At 45.9% G+C, this 19746-nt stretch overlaps 1 non-coding gene across 1 annotated transcript; it reads right to left on the reverse strand.

Annotated features, from left to right (window-relative positions):
* Positions 1-13332: 13332 nt before the first annotated feature.
* Positions 13333-13404, reverse strand: trnat-cgu (transfer RNA threonine (anticodon CGU)). Its single transcript has one exon. It is a non-coding gene; the product is annotated as a tRNA-Thr (tRNA).
* Between the last annotated feature and the right edge of the window lie 6342 nt (positions 13405-19746).

Here is a 19746-nt window from a genome sequence, read left to right on the forward strand (position 1 = left end):
CATAAACAGAAAATGCTTGAAATAGTCAGCAGGTCTGGCAGCATCTGTGGAGAAAGAAACAAAGTTAATGTGAGCGAAGGAAACAGACCTGAACTGTTAACTGTTTCTCTCTGCACAGATGCTGCCAGACCTACTGAGCATTTCCAGCATTTTCTGTTTTTATTACAGCAACACCTTTGATCAGCAGTAGCGGTGATAGTGCGAGCCAGGGGGCAGCCGGGAAGGTACGTTTCACTATAAAGTACTTACCTGACGATTCGGCGGACGCGGACACGGGGACTGCTGGGTAAGTGAACTTATATATTCGGGCAGTGGCTAAACCCGAAACACTACACGTGTCGTGTCTCCCACCCATCCTCCTCCTCCAACCAAAAAAAAGGACTCTTGTGTGGAGGGTTTGGTAAGGTAAGGTTTTCCTTTATATTTTTTTATTCTCTGTCGTCAATTTGGAGCAGAGGGGATGGAAGCTAGGGCAGTTGCATACTCCTCTTGCAGGATGTGGGAGGTAAGGGTCACCACTTGTGTCCCTGCTGACTTCACCTGTGAGAAGTGCACCCAACTCCAGCTCCTCACAGACCGCGTTAGGGAACGGGAGCTGGAGCTGGATGAACTTCGGATCATGCGGGAGGCAGAGGGGATGATAGAGAGCAGTTATAGGGAAGTCCTGACACCTAAGTCACAGGATAAAGGTTGCTGGGTGACCGACAGGGGAGGGAAAGTGAATAGGCACACAGTGCAGGGATCCCCTGTGGCCGTTCCCCTCAAGAATAAGTATACCGTTTTGTATACGGTTGTGGGGGGGGGCCTACCAGGGGAAAGCCACAGCGGCCAGGTCTCTGGCACTGAGCCTGGCTCTGCGGCTCAGAAGGGAAGGGTGGAGAATAGGAGAGCGATAGTGATAGGAGATTCAATGGTTAGAGGAACAGACAGGAGATTCTGTGGTCGCGAACGAGACTCCCGGATGGTATGTTGCCTCCTGGGTGCCAGGGTCAGGAATGTCTCAGATCGAGTCTTTCGGATTCTTAAAGGGGAGGGGGAGCAGCCAGAAGTCGTGGTACATATGACATAGCTAGGAAAAGGGATGAGGACCTGAAAAGCGAATATAGGAGTTAGGTTGGAAGCTAAAAGGCAAGACGAGCAGAGTAGTAATCTCAGGATTGATACCGGTGCCACGTGCTAGTGAGGCTAGAAACAGAGAGCGAGTGCAGCTGAACACGTGGCTGCAGAGCTGGTGTAGCAGGGAGGGCTTCAGTTATGTGGATCATTGGGATACCTTCTGGGGAAGGTGGGACCTGGACAAGAAGGACGGGTTGCATCTGAACTGGAGGGACACCAATATCCTGGGCGGGAGGTTTGCTGGAGCTCTTCGGGAGGGTTAAAACTAGTTTGGCAGAGGTATGGGAACCGGAGCTACGGATCAGTGGATGGGGTAGCTGTTGAACAGGCAGATACAGAGTGCAGAGAGTCTGTGAGGAAGGTTAGACAGTTGACAGGGCAAAGTTTCAGCCAGTATGATGGGTTGAAATGTGTCTATTTTACTGCAAGAAGCGTCAGGAATAAGGGTGATGAACTTAGAGCATGGATCAGTACTTCGAGCTACGATGTTGTGGCCATTACGGACACTTGGAGATCACAGGGGCAGGAATGGATGTTGGATGTTCCGGGGTTTAGATGTTTCAAAAGGAATAGGGAGGGAGGTAAAAGAAGTGGGGGAGTTGCATTGTTAATCAGGGATAGTATCACAGCTGCAGCAAGGGAGGTCATCGAGGAGGGTTTGTCTACTGAGTCATTATGGGTGGAAGTCAGAAACAGGAAAGGAGCAGTCACTTTATTGGAAGTTTTCTATAGACCCCCCAATAGCAACAGAGACACGGAGGAACAGATTGGGAGGCAGATTTTGGAAAGGTGCAGAAGTAACAGGGTTGTTGTCATGGGTGACTTCAACTTCCCTAATATTGATTGGAACCTCCTTCGTGCAAATAGTTTGGATGGAGCAGTTTGTGTCAGGTGTGTCCAGGAAGGTTTCCTGACTCAATATGTAGATAAGCCGACTAGAGGGGAGGCTATGTTGGATTTGGTGCTTGGCAACGAACAAGGCCAGGTGGCAGATCTCTCGGTGGGAGAACATTTCGGTGATAGTGATCACAACTCCCGGACCTTTACTGTAGTCATGGAGAGGGACAGGAGCGGACGGGATGGGAAAATATTTAAATGGGGGAGGGGGAATTACAATGCTATTAGGCAGGAACTGGGGTGCATAAATTGGGAACAGATGTTCTCAGGGAAATGCACGACAGAAATGTGGAGGTTGTTTAGGGAGCACTTGCTGCGACTGCTGGATAGGTTTGTCCCGATGAGGCAAGGAAGGGATGGTAGGGTGAAGGAACCTTGGATGACAAGAAATGTGGAACAGCTAGTCAAGAGGAAGAAGGAAGCTTACTTAAGGTTGAGGAAACAAGGATCAGACAGGGCTCCAGAGGGTTACAAGGTAGCCAGGAAGGAACTGAAGAATGGACTTAGGAGAGCTAGAAGGGGACATGAAAAAGTCTTGGCGGGTAGGATTAAGGAAAATCCCAATGCGTTCTACACTTATGTGAGGAACAAGAGGATGGCCAGACTGAGGGTAGGGCCGATCAGGGATAGTGGAGGGAACTTGTGCCTGGAGTCGGAGGAGGTAGGGGAGGTCCTAAATGAATACTTTGCTTCAGTATTCACTAGTGAGAGGGACCTGGACGTTTGTGAGGACAGCGTGGAACAGGCTGATATGCTCGAACAGGTTGATGTTAAGAGGGAGGATGTGCTGGAAATTTTGAAAGACATGAGGACAGATAAGTCCCTGGGGCCAGCCGGGATATACCCAAGGATATTACGGGAAGCGAGGGAAGAGATTGCCGCGCCTTTGCCGATGATCTTTGCGTCCTCACTGTCCACTGGAGTAGTACCACATGATTGGAGGGTGGCAAATGTTATTCCCTTGTTCAAGAAAGGGAATAGGGATAACCCTGGGAATTATAGACCAGTCAGTCTTATGTCGGTAGTGGGCAAATTATTGGAGAGGATTCTGAGAGACAGGATTTATGATTAGTTGGAAAAGCATAGTTTGATTAGAGACAGTCAGCATGGCTTTGTGAGGGGCAGGTCATGCCTCACAAGACTTATTGAATTCTTTGAAGATGTGACAAAACACATCGATGAAGGAAGAGCAGTGGATGTGGTGTATATGGATTTTAGCAAGGAGTTTGATAAGGTTCCCCATGGTAGGCTCATTCAGAAAGTAAGGAGGCATGGGATGCAGGGAAAGTTGACTGTCTGGATACAGAATTGGCTGGCCCATAGAAGACAGAGGGTGGTAGTAGATGGAAAGTATTCAGCCTGGAGCTCGGTGACCAGTGGTGTTCCGCAGGGATCTGTTCTGGGACCTCTGCGCTTTGTGATTTTTATAAATGACTTGGATGAGGAAGTGGAAGTCTGGGTTAGCAAGTTTGCCGATGACACGAAGGTTGCTGGAGTTGTGGATAGTGTGGAAGGCTGTTGTAGGTTGCAACGGGACATTGACAGGGTGCAGAGCTGGGCTGAGCAGTGGCAGATGGAGTTCAACCTGGAAAAGTGTGAAGTGATTCATTTTGGAAGGTCGAATTTGAATGCAGAATACAGGCTAAAAGACAGGATTCTTGGTAGTGTGGAGGAACAGAGGGATCTTGGGGCCCATGTCCATAGATCGCTCAAAGTTGCCACCCAAGTTTGATAGTGTTGTTAAGAAGGCGTATGGTGTGTTGGCTTTCATTAACAGGGGGATTGAGTTTAAGAGCCGCGAGGTTATGCTGCAGCTCTATAAAGCCCTGGTTAGACCACACTTGGAATATTGTGTTCAGTTCTGGTCGTCTCATTACAGGAAGGATGTGGAAGCTTTAGAGAGGGTGCAGAGGAGATTTATCAGGATGCTGTCTGGACTGGAGGGCATGTCTTACGAAGAAAGGTTGAGGGTGCTGGGGCTTTTCCCATTGGAACGAAGAAGGATGAGACGTGACTTGAAAGAGGGGTACAAGATGATGATAGGCATAGATAGAGTGGATCGCCAGAGACTTTTTCCCAGGGTGGAAAGGGCTATCACCAGGGGGCATAATTTTAAGGTGATGGAGGAAGGTTTCGGGGAGATGTCAGAGGTAGGTTCTTTACACAGAGAGTGGTGGGTGCGTGGAATGCACTGCCAGCGGTGGTAGTAGAAGCAGATACATTAGGGACATTTAAGCGTCTCTTGGATAGGTACATGGATGATAGTAGAATGAAAGGTATGTAGGTAGTTTTGATCTTGGAGCAGGTTAAAGGTTCGGCACAACATCGTGGGCCGAAGGGCATGTACTGTGCTGTACTGTTCTATGTTCTATGTTCTCTAACACAGGTGTTTGGAGGCTCAGCCTGGCTACGCAATGTTACAAGGACGCTGAGTGACACCATCGACAACGGGACAGAGAGAAAAACACACAGAAAACTAATAGACTGTGAGGAAATAAAAGTGAGGAACGGAGAGAGAGAGACAGACAACGAAACTGAGATGGAGAAACAAGGCATTTGTATGATTGTGTTCTCCCTGTTGTGTAACGGTATTTCCTGTTGTGTAAATATGTTTTCTGTTGTGTAAAGATGTCTCCTGTTGTTGTGCAAAGGTTTTCCCTGTTATTGTTTTATTTTCTGTTGCTGACCGTCTCCTCACTGTGACCATTTGTCCTGGTTTTATTGTGGCCAACATCACCATCTGGTGGTGGAGAGGAGGCTCTGCAGGAAGGGGGTTGACAAAGTGGGAGAGACTCGGCTGGTCCGTGTTTGCAGCTTGTGTTCGTGTGAGCAAAAGTGAGTTGTTACTGATTGAGGTGTTCACGAGAAGGAAAAAGCTGATCGCAATCGAGCGCATCTTGTTATTATGGGGAAACACTTGATGTTTTGAAAGTGAACTGTTTGTCTTCCGACCAAACATAAATAGCAGAGAATGGTTTCGATCCATCGACCCAGCACGCTTCCGCTGCGCCACTCTGCAAACTGCTGGTTTAAATTTTAGCTGCCTGTTCGTGAAATATGTTCATTTCCCCAATGTTTTTATAAAAATAGGATTGGAGTCGGATTTCTCAAGAATCCCGGACTCAGCAACACACGTGCTGACGGACTCACCCTCACTGCACAATGACACAAGGACACTGAGTAACAGCACCGACAATGAGGCAGGCAGAGAAAGACACACAGAAAACCAGGAAGATATTATCAGGACCCAGAAAGGAACAGACAGAGAAAGACACACAGAAAACCAGGAAGAGATTATCAGGACCCAGAAGGGAACAGACAGAGAAAGACACACAGAAAACCAGAAAGAGATTATCAGGACCCAGAAGGGAACAGACAGAGAAAGGTACTGAGCAAACCAGCAAGAGACAATGAAAGACTGATGATTTATGTAATTGTGTTCTCTGTTGTGTAAAGATATTTCCTGCTGTGTAATATGTTCTCTGTTGTGTTACTGTATTCGCTGTTGTGTGAAGATGTTCTCTGTGATTGTGTAAAATGGTTCCCTGTTGGGTAAAGATCTTCTCAGTTGTGTAAATGTGATCCGTCTTGTGTAAAAGTGTTCCGGGTTGTTTAAATATGTTCCCTGCTCTGTAATGTAGAGCTGAGTCTGCACTAATGGAATTGCTACAGTATTTTCCAGTCTGATACTGGATGAGGGCTGGAATGTGATCCAAAGCACAGTCTATACAAATTAAATTGCTATTGTATCTTTTATTTTCACAATCCGGGGGAGTTTTAAACTGAAATCTCAGTTTGTATCTCAGGTTATGCTATCTTTCAGATTCTCTCAATCTGATATCACACTTGAGATTTAGACTTAAGAAAGGATGTACTGGCATTGGAGGAGTTCAAAAGCGATTCACTCAGCTGATTCCTGAGATGAAGGGGTTGACTTATGAAGAACGGCGAAACAGGTTATTCATTCGTGTTTAGAAGAATGAGGGGTGATCTTTTTGAAACGTACAAGATTCTGAGGGGGCTTAACAGGGTGAAGAAGGGTCTCTGACCTGAAACATTAACTCTGCTTCTCTCTTCACAGATGCTGCCAGACCTGCTGAGTATTTCCAACATTTCTTGTTTTTATTAACAGGGTAGATGTTGAGAAAATGTTTCCACTAGTGGGGGAATCTCAAACTAGGCGACATAGTTACAGAATAAGGGGACACTCATTTAAAACTGAGATGCAAAGGAATTTCTTCTCTCAGAGGGTAGTGAATGTCTGGAATTCTCTACCCCAGACAGTATTGGAGGCTAAATCACTGAAAGTATTTAAAGAGGATGTAAATAGATTTTTGAAATATTGGAGAGTTGAGGTCCATGAAGAGCTGGCATGAAAGAGGAGTTGAGGTCTGGGGCAGATCAGCCATGATCTTACTGAATGGCAGGGCAGGCTTGAGGGGCCGAATGGCCTACTCCTGCTCCTATTTCTTCTGTTCTTATGTTATGTTATATCTAATGTATATGTCAGGATGCACTATGGGAATTAATACTGAAACTTATAAACTCATAATGTGTGTAAATATTGGGCTGATATTTAACTTGAATCTCAGAGTACATTATTGTAGTTAATTCTGTAAGTTTGAAAAGGGAACTCTGTGCCATAATGAAAACAAGAAATGCTGGAAATACTCAGCAGGTCAGGCAGCATCTGTACAGAGAGAAGCAAAGTTAACGTTTCAGGTCAGTGACCTTTCAGATGCTGCCAGACCTTTTGAAAGTCCATGTACACCACATCAACAGCATTGCCCTCATCATCCCTCTCTGTTACCTCATCAAAAAGCTACAGCAGGACAGTTAAACATGATTTTCCCTTAAGATATCCATGCTGGCTTTCTTGAATTAACCCACATTTGTCCATGGGATTATTAATTTTGTCCCGAATTATTCTTTCGAGAAATTTTCCCACCTCCAAAATTGAACTGACTAGGGAGTGAAATGAGGTGAGTTGCTCTAACAGAGAGCCAGCACGGGTTCGACAGGCTGAATGGCCTCCTTCTGTGCTGTAGCCATTCTATGATTGTATGATTCTAGCAACAACTGTTGGTTGAGAGGCAGTGATGCAGGAATGGGTTGACAGAAAGGGGAAAGTCTGGGCTGGTGTGTGTTCGGGTTTGTGAATAAAGGTGATTTGGAAGCTGTGTTCCAAATTGAAGTCTTTACTGGAAGGAAGAAGTTGATGTAAATAAAGAGTAAAACGTGTTAAGATGAAGCGTGGTGTGATTGTGGGCAGCAGTAAATGTAGTGCTGGTGAATTATTTGTGTTAATAAACTTCCACTGCGCCCTCTGCTGCAGGCTGCTGTTTATATCCAGCTGTGCATTAGTGCTGTGTGTTAACGAGATAAATGTTTGTTTCAACGCTGTTTACAAAGCAAAAGCATTGCACTCAAACAGTCCCAGACATAGCAACACACGTACAAAAGCAAAATACTGCAGATGCTGGAAATCTGAAACATAAACAGAAAATGCTTAAAATAATCAGCAGATCTGGCAGCATCTGTGGAGAGAGAACAAAGTTAATGTGAGCTAAGGAAACAGACCTGAACTGTTAACTGTTTCTCTCTGCACAGATGCTGCCAGACCTACTGAGCATTTCCAGCATTTTCTGTTTTTATTACAGCAACACAGGTGTTGGGAGGCTCAGCCTGGCTACACAATGTTACAAGGACGCTGAGTAACACCATCGACAACGGGACAGAGAGAAAAACACACAGAAAACCAAGAATAGACTGTGAGGAAGCAAAAGTGAGGGACAGAGAGAGAGGCAACGAGACTGAGATGGAGAAACAAGGCATTTGTATGGTTGTGTTCTCCCTGTTATCTAAAGGTATTTCCTGTTGTGTAAATATGTTTTCTGTTGTGTAAAGATGTACCCTGTTGTTGTGTAAAGGTTTTCCCTGTTATTGTTATATTTTCTGTTACTGACCGTCTCCTCACTGTGACCATTTGTCCTGGTTTTATTGTGGCCCACATCACCATCTGGTGGTGGAGAGGAGGCTCTGCAGGAAGGGGTTGACAAAGTGGGAGAGACTCGGCTGGTCCGTGTTTGCAGCTTGTGTTCGTGTGAGCAAAAGTGATTTGTTACTGATTGATGTGTTCACTGGAAAGAAGAAGCTGATTGCAATCGAGTGCCTTTGGAAGCATCTTGTTATTTTAGGTAAATACTTGACGTTTTGAAAGTGAACTGTTTGTATTATTACCAAACATAAATAGCAGAGAATGGTTTCGATCCATTGATCTCTGGGTTATGGACCCAGCACACTTCCGCTGCACCACTCTGCTAACGACTGCGTTCAATTTCAGCTGCCCGGTGGTGAAATATGTTCATTCCCCAATGTTTTTATAAAAATAGGATTGTCGTCGGATTTCTCAAGAATCCCGGACTCAGCAACACACGTGCTGACGGACTCACCCTCACTGCACAATGACACAAGGACACTGAGTAACAGCACCGACAATGAGGCAGGCAGAGAAAGACACACAGAAAACCAGGAAGATATTATCAGGACTCAGAAATGAACAGACAGAGAAAGGTACTGAGCAAACCAGCAAGAGACAGCGAGATAAAAGCAAAATACTGCGGATGCTGGAAATCTGAAATAAAAACAAGAAATGCTGGAACCACTCAGCAGGTCTGGCAGCATCTGTGGAAAGAGAAGCAGAGTTAACGTTTCGGGTCAGTGACCCTTCATCAAGGAGGCGAGGACAAATGGTATGGGAAGCAACAACTAATTTTTAGTAAAAAATGGGTGTAAGAATTGCTTCCATTAATGTGCGTAGCATTAAATCTACTACGTGATGTGTTTCAACCTTGGATTACCTTGCCAAGGTCAAAGCTGACCTACTGTTTCTGCAGGAGTGTGGAATACCACACCTCAGCAGCGACAGGCAGTGGTCGCGATGGTGGTCCCACGGGCCATCGATCTGGTCGGGGGTAATTACTGCCGTTCCTCCGGCCTGGGTATTCTGCTGCGGGGAGGTAACTTCACCATCTCCGAAGTTAAGGAGGTGGTGGGCGGCCGCCTCCTCGTAGCAGACGTGATGTACAACAACGCTCCGCTCAGGTTGATCAACGTGTCCGCCCCGGTACAACGAGCGAGCGGCTGACCGTCTTCCAGCAGCTCCCACTGCTGCTGGCGACGTCCAGGCCGGTCATCCTGGGCGGTGACTTCAACTGCATCATCTGGAGATCTAAAATGGACCAGGGCGGGAGGGACACGATGTTCAAACCTCTGGACAAGGGCGGGAAAAATGTACCCAACGTCGCCCTCATCCTGATGACCACCTTCGTGTGCAGCTGCACCAAGCTGTGTGTGGAGCCCCAGTACACAAACACCAAGTGTCACTATGTGCTGAGGTGTTGCGAAGGATGGGTCTGGTCACATTGCCGCGGATCGCTTCATCCAGTTGGACCATACCGTACCAGCTATCCTTCGTGGGAATGTTTCTGCGGGAAAACACCTTTGACCACCAATCCATCAGGCAGTGGTCTGCACGGAATGTCCTCAAGGCCCTACGGGAAAAGGAGATGGTGGATCAGGTCGGATGGTTCCCCGAGCAGACTGCCAAAGTCATTTGGCAGAATGCCTCATCACCAGAACTTTCAAACAAGCACCAAGATGTAGCTTGGCTGGTGGTAAGAAGAGCCCTTCCTGTCAGATCCTTACTGCATGCCGGAAGTCTCGCCCCCTCCACACGCGTCCCTCGAGGTGGCTGTGGTGGGGAAGAGACAGTTGCCCACCTCCTTCTGGAATGTGTCTTTGCAAAGCAGGTGTGGAAAGAGATGCAGTGGTTTTTGTCGAGGTTCATCCCAAGCAGCTCTGTAACACAGGAGTCTGTGCTCTCCGGGCTGTTCCCAGGGATGCACACCGAGATAAACATTAACTGCTGCTGGAGGACCATCAATTCGGTGATAGACACTCTTTGGTCTGCCCTAAACTTGCTGGTCTTCCAGCGCAAAGAGTTGTTCACGACCGAGTTTTGCAGACAGGCACATTCCAAGGTCTAGGACTACGTGCTGAGGGACGCACTAAAGCTTGGGGTAGCCACTGCAAAGGCTCATTGGGGAAAGACCACTGTGTAAGGTCCCCCCGCCATAGTGAACTGGGCAGCTGGACCCATTGGAAACCCCTCGTGTTGTATGCACCAGATATGGGTTTGCAGTAAAATGTCCATGTCAGGTAAAATGGAGTGGAAGGGTTGTGAGGCAACTCACTCCTGTATTGAAGAAAACTGATTTCCTTTGCACTTTTTGGAATGTCAACTTGGTGCTGTTTTGAACTGTTGTATAATGCATTTTTTACAGATTTATATGAAGAAAGCATATTTTTAGGAATAAAATCCTGGGGATTCAGATGCATAGTTCTTTGACGGTGGCAGGACACATTGAGAAAGTAGTTAGCAAAGCATATGGGATCTTGGGCTTCATAAATAGAGGTACTGAGTACAAAAGTAGGGAAGTTATGCTGAACCTGTATAAATCTCTAGTTGGGCCACAACCAGAGAATTGCATCCAGTTCTAGTCAACACACGTTTGGAGGGATGTGAGTGTCCTTGAGAGGGTGGAGAAGATTTATCAGAATGGTTCCAGACATGAGGGATTTTAGCTGTAAGGTTAGGTTGGAGAAGCTGGGGTTGTTCTCCTTGGAGCAAAGGAGATTGAGGGGAGATTTGATAGACATGTACAAGATTATAATAAATATGAGAGGTTTAGATAACTTACAGGGCGATGGGGATAGAGCGGGTGAATGGGACTGAATGGACTGATTTACATGGGCTTGATGGGCAAAATGACTTCCTGTACTGTAGTGACTCCAGGACTCAATGACTCTCTCTCCTTCTCTCTCTCTCTCTCTCTCTCTCTCTGTCTATCGCTTTACCTCTCTCTGCCTCTCTCTCTCTATCTGTCTTTAGCTGGTCCTCTAACTTTCTATTGCACTCTCTCTCTCTCTTTTTTTTCACTCTCTCTCTCTCCATTACACACATGTTTGTCAATCACATGTCAAAGAAGGAAGCGTAATGAAGGAATGGCTGCGCCCTTGAAAATGTTTCCAGCAGAATAGTTAAATGTTTAAAGTTTCTGTTGGGAGTTTGACCTGAGATGGTGAGACACAAGGATGTGAGGTTATTAAAGTCTTCACCAAATGTAATAGGGAATAATTGTCTTCACTGGTGAACCCAAAGGAACAAATATGGCACAAGAATGAGAAAAGTCAGAGGATTGAGAAACATCCAATGGTTCTTCACATCTACAAGTCAGCAGACCCACAGAAAAACAGTCGGTTGAGAGTTCAGATCCAGTGATCGACTGGACAAATATCGAGCCAGTGCTTTTTTCTTGATAAACCTGACATCTGTCCACTTGGCTATTGCACCTCGTCTCGATGTATCTGATAATACTAATACCATTTGTATTCCACAGTTGCTTTGAAATCACAGGCAATATAAATGGATTGGGAATGTCAATGGTCAGGAACCATTAATGGATTGGGAAAGTCAATGGACTGGAAAATATCAGTGGATTGGGAAATTCTATAGACTGAGTTATATCAATGGATTGGGACAGTTCAGTACATTGTGAAACATCAATGGATTAGGAAACAGGAATTAAAGGGACAGATGGAGTCCAACCTGGAAAAGTGTGAAGTGATTCATTTTGGAAGGTCGAATTTGAATGCAGAATACAGGCTTAAAGACAGGATGCTTGGTAGTGTGGAGGAACAGAGGGATCTTGGGGTCCATGTCCATAGATCGCTCAAAGTTGCCACCCAAGTTGATAGGGTTGTTAAGAAGGCTTATGGTGTGTTGGCTTTCATTAACAGGGGGATTGAGTTTAAGAGCCGCGAGGTTATGCTGCAGCTCTATAAAGCCCTGGTTAGACCACACTTGGAATATTGTGTTCAGTTCTGGTCGCCTCATTAGAGGAAGGATGTGGAAGCTTTAGAGAGGGTGCAGAGGAGATTTACCAGGATGCTGCCTGGACTGGAGGGTATGTTTTACGAAGAAAGGTTGAGGGTGCTAGGGCTTTTCTCATTGGAACGAAGAAGGATGAGAGGTGACTTGATAGAGGGGTACAAGATGATGAGAGGCATAGACAGAGTGGATAGCCAGAGACTTTTTCCCAGGGTGGAAAGGGCTATTACCAGGGGGCATAATTTTAAGGTGATGGCGGAAGGTTTCGGGGAGATGTCAGAGGTAGGTTCTTTACACAGAGAGTGGTGGGTGCGTGGAATGCACTGCCAGCGGTGGCAGTAGAAGCAGATACATTAGGGACATTTAAGCGACTCTTGGATAGGTACATGGATGATAGTAGAATGAAGGGTGTGTAGGTAGTTTGATCTTAGAGTAGGTTAAAGGTTCGGCACAACATCGTGGGCCGACGGGCCTGTACTGTGCTGTACTGTTCTATGTTCTATGTTTCAGATGAAAGGATTGCATTAATCAATGGATTAGAATGTGGAGAGGCAGGAGAAAATGATGCCATTTTAAGTGGGGGGCCGGGGGTTAGTAGAAACAGACCAGGGCTATTTTACTCTCTATCTCACTCCTTTCTTCTATCAGGCTCATTATCACATCCTCTCTCTCTCAGAGTGGTGGGAATCGCTGGAACCCACACTTGTTGGTCAGGTTGTTTGGTTCCGGGAAAATACAAGGTCCACATCAGATTGACAGGAAGGATAAATGTGATTCAGAGCCAATCATATTCCTTTTGGTGATGTGTGCTCAGCCTTGTTATATCAGCAAAGGCAGCAGGAAATGCAAATCCTGAAGAGTTTTGATAGAGTAAAGAAGGAGAAAGTGTTGCCAGTGACAGAAGGGTCAGTAACCAGAGGAAACACATTTAAAGTAATTGACAAAAGAATTCGAGTTGTGATGAGGAGATTGTTTTTTCAGCAGTGTGTTGTTCTGGTCTGGAATGCAATCCTGAAAGGTCAGTGGAAGCAGATTCAATGTTAACTCTAAATGGAATTGGATATATATCTGACATGGAAAATATAACAGGGCAATGGGGGAAAGGACAGGAGTGCGGGATGTGGGATTAATAGAATAGCTCTGTTAAATATAAAGCAAATGCACAGTAATAAGGTTCTGTGCTTGGACCTCAGTTATTTTCACTCCATCAATGGCAGAGAAGGCTCGCGGAACCATGTGGCTTCTCGTCATGTTCTTCCCAGTGTCCAGGATAAAGTGCAACATGACACTGATTTCCAGATGGCCGACACAAATGCAACGGACATCTTTTCCAGAAACATCACATTTAAAGTGATAAACTAATCATAAGGCATGGACGGGGATTGAACCCGTGATCTTCAATTTACGAGACTGACGCCTTACCACTTGGCCACCATGCCTTTCCTGAATGGACACCTGAGGCTCCAGAGGAGGATTTGTGATTCTTTTTCAATTTGGTTGAAACAGCATCGAGAAACATGCACAGAAATGAAGAGGGATTGTGGAATGGGGAACAGATCAGCCTCATTTCCATCATCAGCATCATGAAATCTTCATTCAGACGTTCCATTCCCATCCTCAGCTTTTCTCACATCTGTACAATAATATGAGTGGACATTGGGTTGTTACTGGGCAGATTATATAAATAGACTATGTGCATCATCACAGGAAGTGATGTAATATAATCTGTACGGCACCTCATGGAGAGTTGTAGATGAAACCTTCAATGCAAGATGTGCAGAGTAAACTCAGGTTATTTTAACCGTCAGATTCATGACAGATATCAGAATATTATATGGGGGCCACAGTAAACCAAAGCGAAGATGGAGAAATCTTTGCCTGTACCTTTGAAAAGGTCACTGGACTGAACCAAGCCGAGGACTGGCCGAGATGGTTCCAGAGGTTTGCAAGGTATCGTACTGCATCGGGTCTCGTGCAGAAGCCAGACATGGAACAGGTCAGTACGCTATTGTCTGCAATGAAGGGAGTGTGCAGGCAACATCCTCATGAAGAACAGAAGGCAACATGTGAAGAAGTTATTAAGGCACTCAACCTATTTTAATTGAGGAAAAAAATGTCATCGTGGAGCCAAAGTTAAAACGCTGCATTTGCTGACAACGCAACCACCAGGTGACGCTGTACTAGCACATGCGCAAATGCAGCCTCTTCCACTGAAACGTCACTGTCTGTGACATTCAGGCAGCTGCCAGGCTTAAAGATGGAGCTCCTCAATTTATCACAGAAAACAACTTCGACCCAAAAATCCCCTCAAAGGCTGCCATCGCCGCCTCCGTCCCACCCCCAACAGTCCCCCGCTCCTTCTTGTGCATTATATAGTACCAAGTCATCTTAATTCACCTAAAGTGAATTACTTTCGGAGCAGTGACTGTCATTTCATCGGCAAATATGGCACATATCTACACAATGGACATGTTTTGGTTGATACTCGGAGAACGTTGCGCTGTTTGAAGTCTCATCAGAAGGACAGCACCTCTGACAGTGCTGCACACCCTCTGTAATTCAGTGAGGTTTCATAGAGTCATAGAGTTATACAGCACAGAAACAGGCCCTTCGGCCATCGTGTCCGTGCTGGCCATCAAGTACCTATCTATTCTAATCCCATTTTCCAGCACGTGGCCATAGCCTTGTATTCTGTGGCGTTTTGAGTTCTCATCTAAATACTTCTTAAATGTTGTGAGGGTTCCTGCCTCTACCACTCCTTCAGGCAATGTGTTCCAGATTCCAACCACCCTCGAGGAGAAACATTTTTTCCTCAAATCCCCTTTAAACAGTGCCATCCCATTCTCCGGACGATCATTCCCCGCTTCCCCCCATCCCACTCTCTGACTGCTCACTCCCCGCTTCACCCACCACCACCCCCATCCTGCTCTCTGGCTGCTCACACTCCAGGCCATGGGCTCTGCCGCTTCCCTACTCTCGGCCACTCGCTCCAACATTGCCCCATCACCCCTCGAGGCTCGCCTTGCTTTATCGGGTGGTGCGGTGAAGAATGATCGAATATTGGAGCGAGAGGCCGAGAGGAGGGAAGCAGCATGGCTTAGAGCTAGTGTCTGGAAGGACGTGGGGGGGAAGCGGGGCGTGAGTGGACGGAGAGAGGGCAGTGCCGGGGTGGGGGGGGGTAGCAAGCGGCCGGACGGCGGGGGAGCGGGGTAGCGAGGAGCGGGCAGTGAGTGGCCTGGAGTGAGTGGCTGAGAGGGGGTAGAGAGTTTTCCCGTGCATGCGCCACTTCCTCCTGGAAGACGTAGGCTGAGCATGCACAGCATCTCAGAGCGCAGGAGACTGTTTGTGCATGTGCGCAGCTTGGAGCGCTCTGATGACGTCGGCTGGCTGCTGCATTGTCAGGAATCACTTTGAATTTAATAAGCGTACAAAACAGAAAGGGGAGAGTATTCATTCATTTATCAATGACTTGTACAATCTCACGGAGGTTTGTGAATACTGCAACTTAAGGGAAGAGCTGAATGGAGACAGGATTGTGTTCGGAGTATTAGACAACACCCTTTCAGATCATCTACAGTCCAGGGCTGATCTCACATTAACGAAAGAGTATCAATTGAGCAGCCAAGCAGAGGTTAGAAAGTTTAACCAATCCGTTGTTCGAGGGGATAGGGAGAGTCTGATCTCGAGAGTTGCAGACTCAATTGAATTTGTTAAGAAAACAAAAGGAAAAATTAGTGGTAAAAGACAAGAAAGACGGGAAGAGCATCTAGTGGTAGCTGCAACCAATTGCAGTAGGTGTCGCCGAGAGAGACACAAGTGGGAAAACTGCCTCGCCAAAGAAGCTGAGTGTTTTTCCTGCAGGAAGTTGGGACACTTTCAGTCAGTGCGTGGCAGTAAAATACCAGCACTGAATATAATTAAAGGGAAATCCCCAGAGAGCAAAAACAGGAATGAAGTACAGGATATCCAAAGTGTGGAAATACATTTTTTAGGTGAAATCCAGGAAATAAAGTGAGAGTTGCTGGACGACAGAAATTCTGAAATATTTTAAGACAGAGGTAGATAGATTCTTGATAAACAAGGGGGTGAAAGGTTATCAGGGGCAGGTGGGAATGTGGAGTTGAGGTTGCAATCAGATCAGCCATGATCTTATTGAATGGTGGAGCAGGCTCGAGGGGCCGAGTGGTCTACTCCTGCTCCTAATTGGTATGTTTGTATGTAAGAAAACATGTTCTAGATACAATGAGAACTATCATTTGTTTGGAAATGGATTTGAACCCTTTTATCAAAAGGTTAGAGAGCTTTAATTTTTCTACAATTAACAGGCAAATCCTTGTGGAGTTGAGATTGACAGAAACAATGGGCTGGATTCTATAGAGCCCTCGACGTCGAGATCTGTGGTGGGGGTGGGGTGGGGGCCGCCTGAAGATGGCCCCGGATGAGACCCGCCACGGACCTCAACGCCGGCAGGGCCTGCCTCGATATTGCCGGCGACTTCGAGGCCTTGTGGGGGACCTCCACCGCTCGGCAACGGGACCACTAACCTGCATTAATTATTATGCCATCACTTCATGATGTTCCGCTGCGATCTTCAGCCCAGTGGCCGGCACTGCCGTGCCTTCGGAGCCCCACCCGGGCAAATGAGGTGCAACACTGGTGGGGAGGGGGGAGAAGGTAAGTTTCTCAGTGTGGGGGTGGGGGGACGGAGTCAAATTAATGTCATGGGTGTAGGGGATGATGGGAAGGGTTATAGTTTACAGTTTGTGCAGTTTTGGGCGGAAGGTCAGATAGTAAAGGTAGGTTTTCGGAGGGAAGGGCAAATAATTAATTTAACTGTTGTTGGGGGGATGGGAGAGAGGCAAAAGCAATGTATTTATTTCATTTCATTTAATCTTCCTTTAAATATTTTCCAGTTGGACTAACAGCCCTTTAAAAATGGCTGACACTCCAGTACAGTACTAAGGCAGTGCTGCACTATCAGAAATGCTGTTTTTCAGGTGAGACAGAAAACTGAGGATCCCTCTGCCCTCTCAGGTGGATGTTAAAGGTACCATGGCACTATTTCAGAGAATAGAAGGGGAATTATTTCTGGGATGCTGGTCATTGTTTAACCCTGAATCAACATCACTTCAAAACAGATTATCTCGTTTTTATCACGTTGTTGTTTCTTGAGCTTGCTGTGCGCACATTGGCCACCATGTTTCCTACATGACTACAGTGACTACACTTGGAAAGTCCTTCATTGGCTGTAAAAGGCTTTGCAACGTCCTGTGGTCGTGAAATGCAAGTCTTGCTTTTTCCATTGTTATCAGTGTCATTGTGATCAAAAGATAGGATTCGTGAACACAAAGTTTAAATGAATTTTGATTAAAATAATGTAAAAGCATCTATATTCTTGCACTGTACTTAATAATCTCCATCTTCCTATCCTTACAGAGTGCAATGTCATCGACCCTGAAATTGATTCCAGAATCTCATAGAATCTTAGACTCATAGAAAGTTTAAGGCACAGAAAGAGGCCACTTGGCCCTCAGACAATTTCAGCCCAGTTCTGATGAAAGGTCACAGATCTGAAACGTTAACTCTGTTTCTCTCTCCACAGGTGCTGCCAGACCTGCTGAGTATTTCCAGCATTTTCTGTTTTTATTTCAGATTTCCAGCATCTGCAGTATTTTGCTTCTGTGTTACTTTGAAAGTTAAAACTGAACCACCTGTTTACAATTCACACTGGGGTCTCCCATGAAATGATTCTGTATAATATTGATATAATGAATACAGATTCCGACACAGAGCTTCCTGTGGGGAATTGGGGATATGAAAACCAGCAGACTCTGCAGGGATTTCCACTGGGAGCACAAATTCACAAAATCTACCTTTTATATATCGATTCATTTTGATTGTCCTTCTGGAAAATTATTTTGAAACAATTTAAACATCAACCCACAGCTCCATGACTGGGTCAATTATGAGGTCATCCTCTGACAGGTCATATGACAGCTGGAGCCACAAGACATCAGAACCAGATTTGTGACTGGATTAAAACCCGGAATCCTGTCCCAATGGCTTTTCAAATAAAGCTGTTGCTGTTTGAAAACACAGCAGTTAAACTTTCTGCCTGATCATGAGGGGAGCCAGGGAGAAATTTACAAAACTCAATCCTTCAACAAAATAGTTCAAAAATCATTAATATCGAAATCATGTGAGGATTCATATGCAGTAGAGAAGCAAGCAGAATACAGAAAGTACAGAGGAGAGCTGAAAAAGGAAATGAGATCAGCAAGAGAATGTATGAGAAAAGATTAGCAGGTCACATAACTGGGAACACTGAAGTCTTTTACCAACATATGGACAGTCAATGAAAGCGTGAGTCAATTAGGAGATCCTGTGGAGGCAGAGGGTGTGGCTGAGGCACTAATTAAGTATCACAAAATAAGCGGATGCTGCAAATGTCACAGTAAAGGAGGAGGAAGTGAAGAAATTGGACTGGATGAAAATAGATTAAGTGGAGACAATTACAAGGTTGGCAGCTCTCACAGTGGAAAAGTCACCCAGTTTGAATGGGCTGCATCCTGGGTTGCTGAGGGAAGTAAGGGTGGAAATATCAGAGACTCGAACCACAATCTTTCAATCCTCCTTAAATATGGGAATATTGCCAGAGGACTGGAGGATGCAGGTAAGCTTGGGTAGTTCGATCTTAGTTTAATTTGACCATTTTTATAATGTATCCATTGTAATAACTAACAAGGTCAAGAAAGCCATTTTATAATTAACACATGACCAAAGGAGCCATTTTGTGTTCAGTACTAACGTGCCGTGTAGAGGACACTATTTGTGCTTAAACATTAGCACAACACGGGAAGAAACGGTTACCGATTATAAGCTCTCACTCAATTGGTGCAGAGTATGAGCGCCAGGGGTTACTTCTGACAGTTGAAGAGATCATCGCATCTCATTGGATAGCTACCGCCCACTCCAAGCTGGGTAGCTCCCAGTCAGTTATGTGCTGTCCTGGCACAACCTGCTTGCTTCAATGGGTGCTTGGAGCTTAGAGAGTCATCTCTCAACAGGCGGATCGATAATCAATGCACCAAGAAAAACAAGCTCAACAAAGAAGACACCAGTCCTTCGCATCACAAGCTGGAATGTGAGGACCATGTGTCCTGGCCTTACTGACACCCTTCTGCAGGTTGATGACACACACAAGACAGCTTTGATGGACAAATAACTCACAAGGCTCAATGTGGACATTGCTGTGCTGCAAGAAACTAGACTCGTTCAAAGTGGATCCCTCAAAGAGAAACACTACACCTTCTTCTGGCAGGGGAAAGCCCAAGAGGCAACTCGTGAGCATGGAGTGGTTTTCACAGGAAAAAACACGCTACTTGAGATGAGTGAACCACCCACAGTAGGCTCAGAGAGACTTCTTACTCTTCACTTGTCAACAAGCGTGGGCCCAGTTAATCTCATGTGCATCTATGTCCCGACACTCACCTCCACCCCAGATGTCAAGGATCAATTCTATGTGACACTTGATACTGCCATCAGTAGAATTCCCAGCACTGAGGGACTGTACCTTCTAGGAGACTTCAACACAAGCTTGGGTACTGACTGCAGCTTGGCCAACGAGCACAGAGCACCAGGGGATTGGCAAGATGAATGAAAATGGACAGAGGTTGCTGGAGCTATGCTGTCACCATGGATTCTGTGTGATGAACAGCTACTTCCAGGTCAAGCTGTGCCACAGGGTGTCCTGGAGACATCTGAGATCACACCACTGGCAC

This window comes from Heterodontus francisci, unplaced genomic scaffold (assembly GCF_036365525.1).
Source record: "Heterodontus francisci isolate sHetFra1 unplaced genomic scaffold, sHetFra1.hap1 HAP1_SCAFFOLD_59, whole genome shotgun sequence".
Classification (NCBI taxonomy): domain Eukaryota; kingdom Metazoa; phylum Chordata; class Chondrichthyes; order Heterodontiformes; family Heterodontidae; genus Heterodontus; species Heterodontus francisci.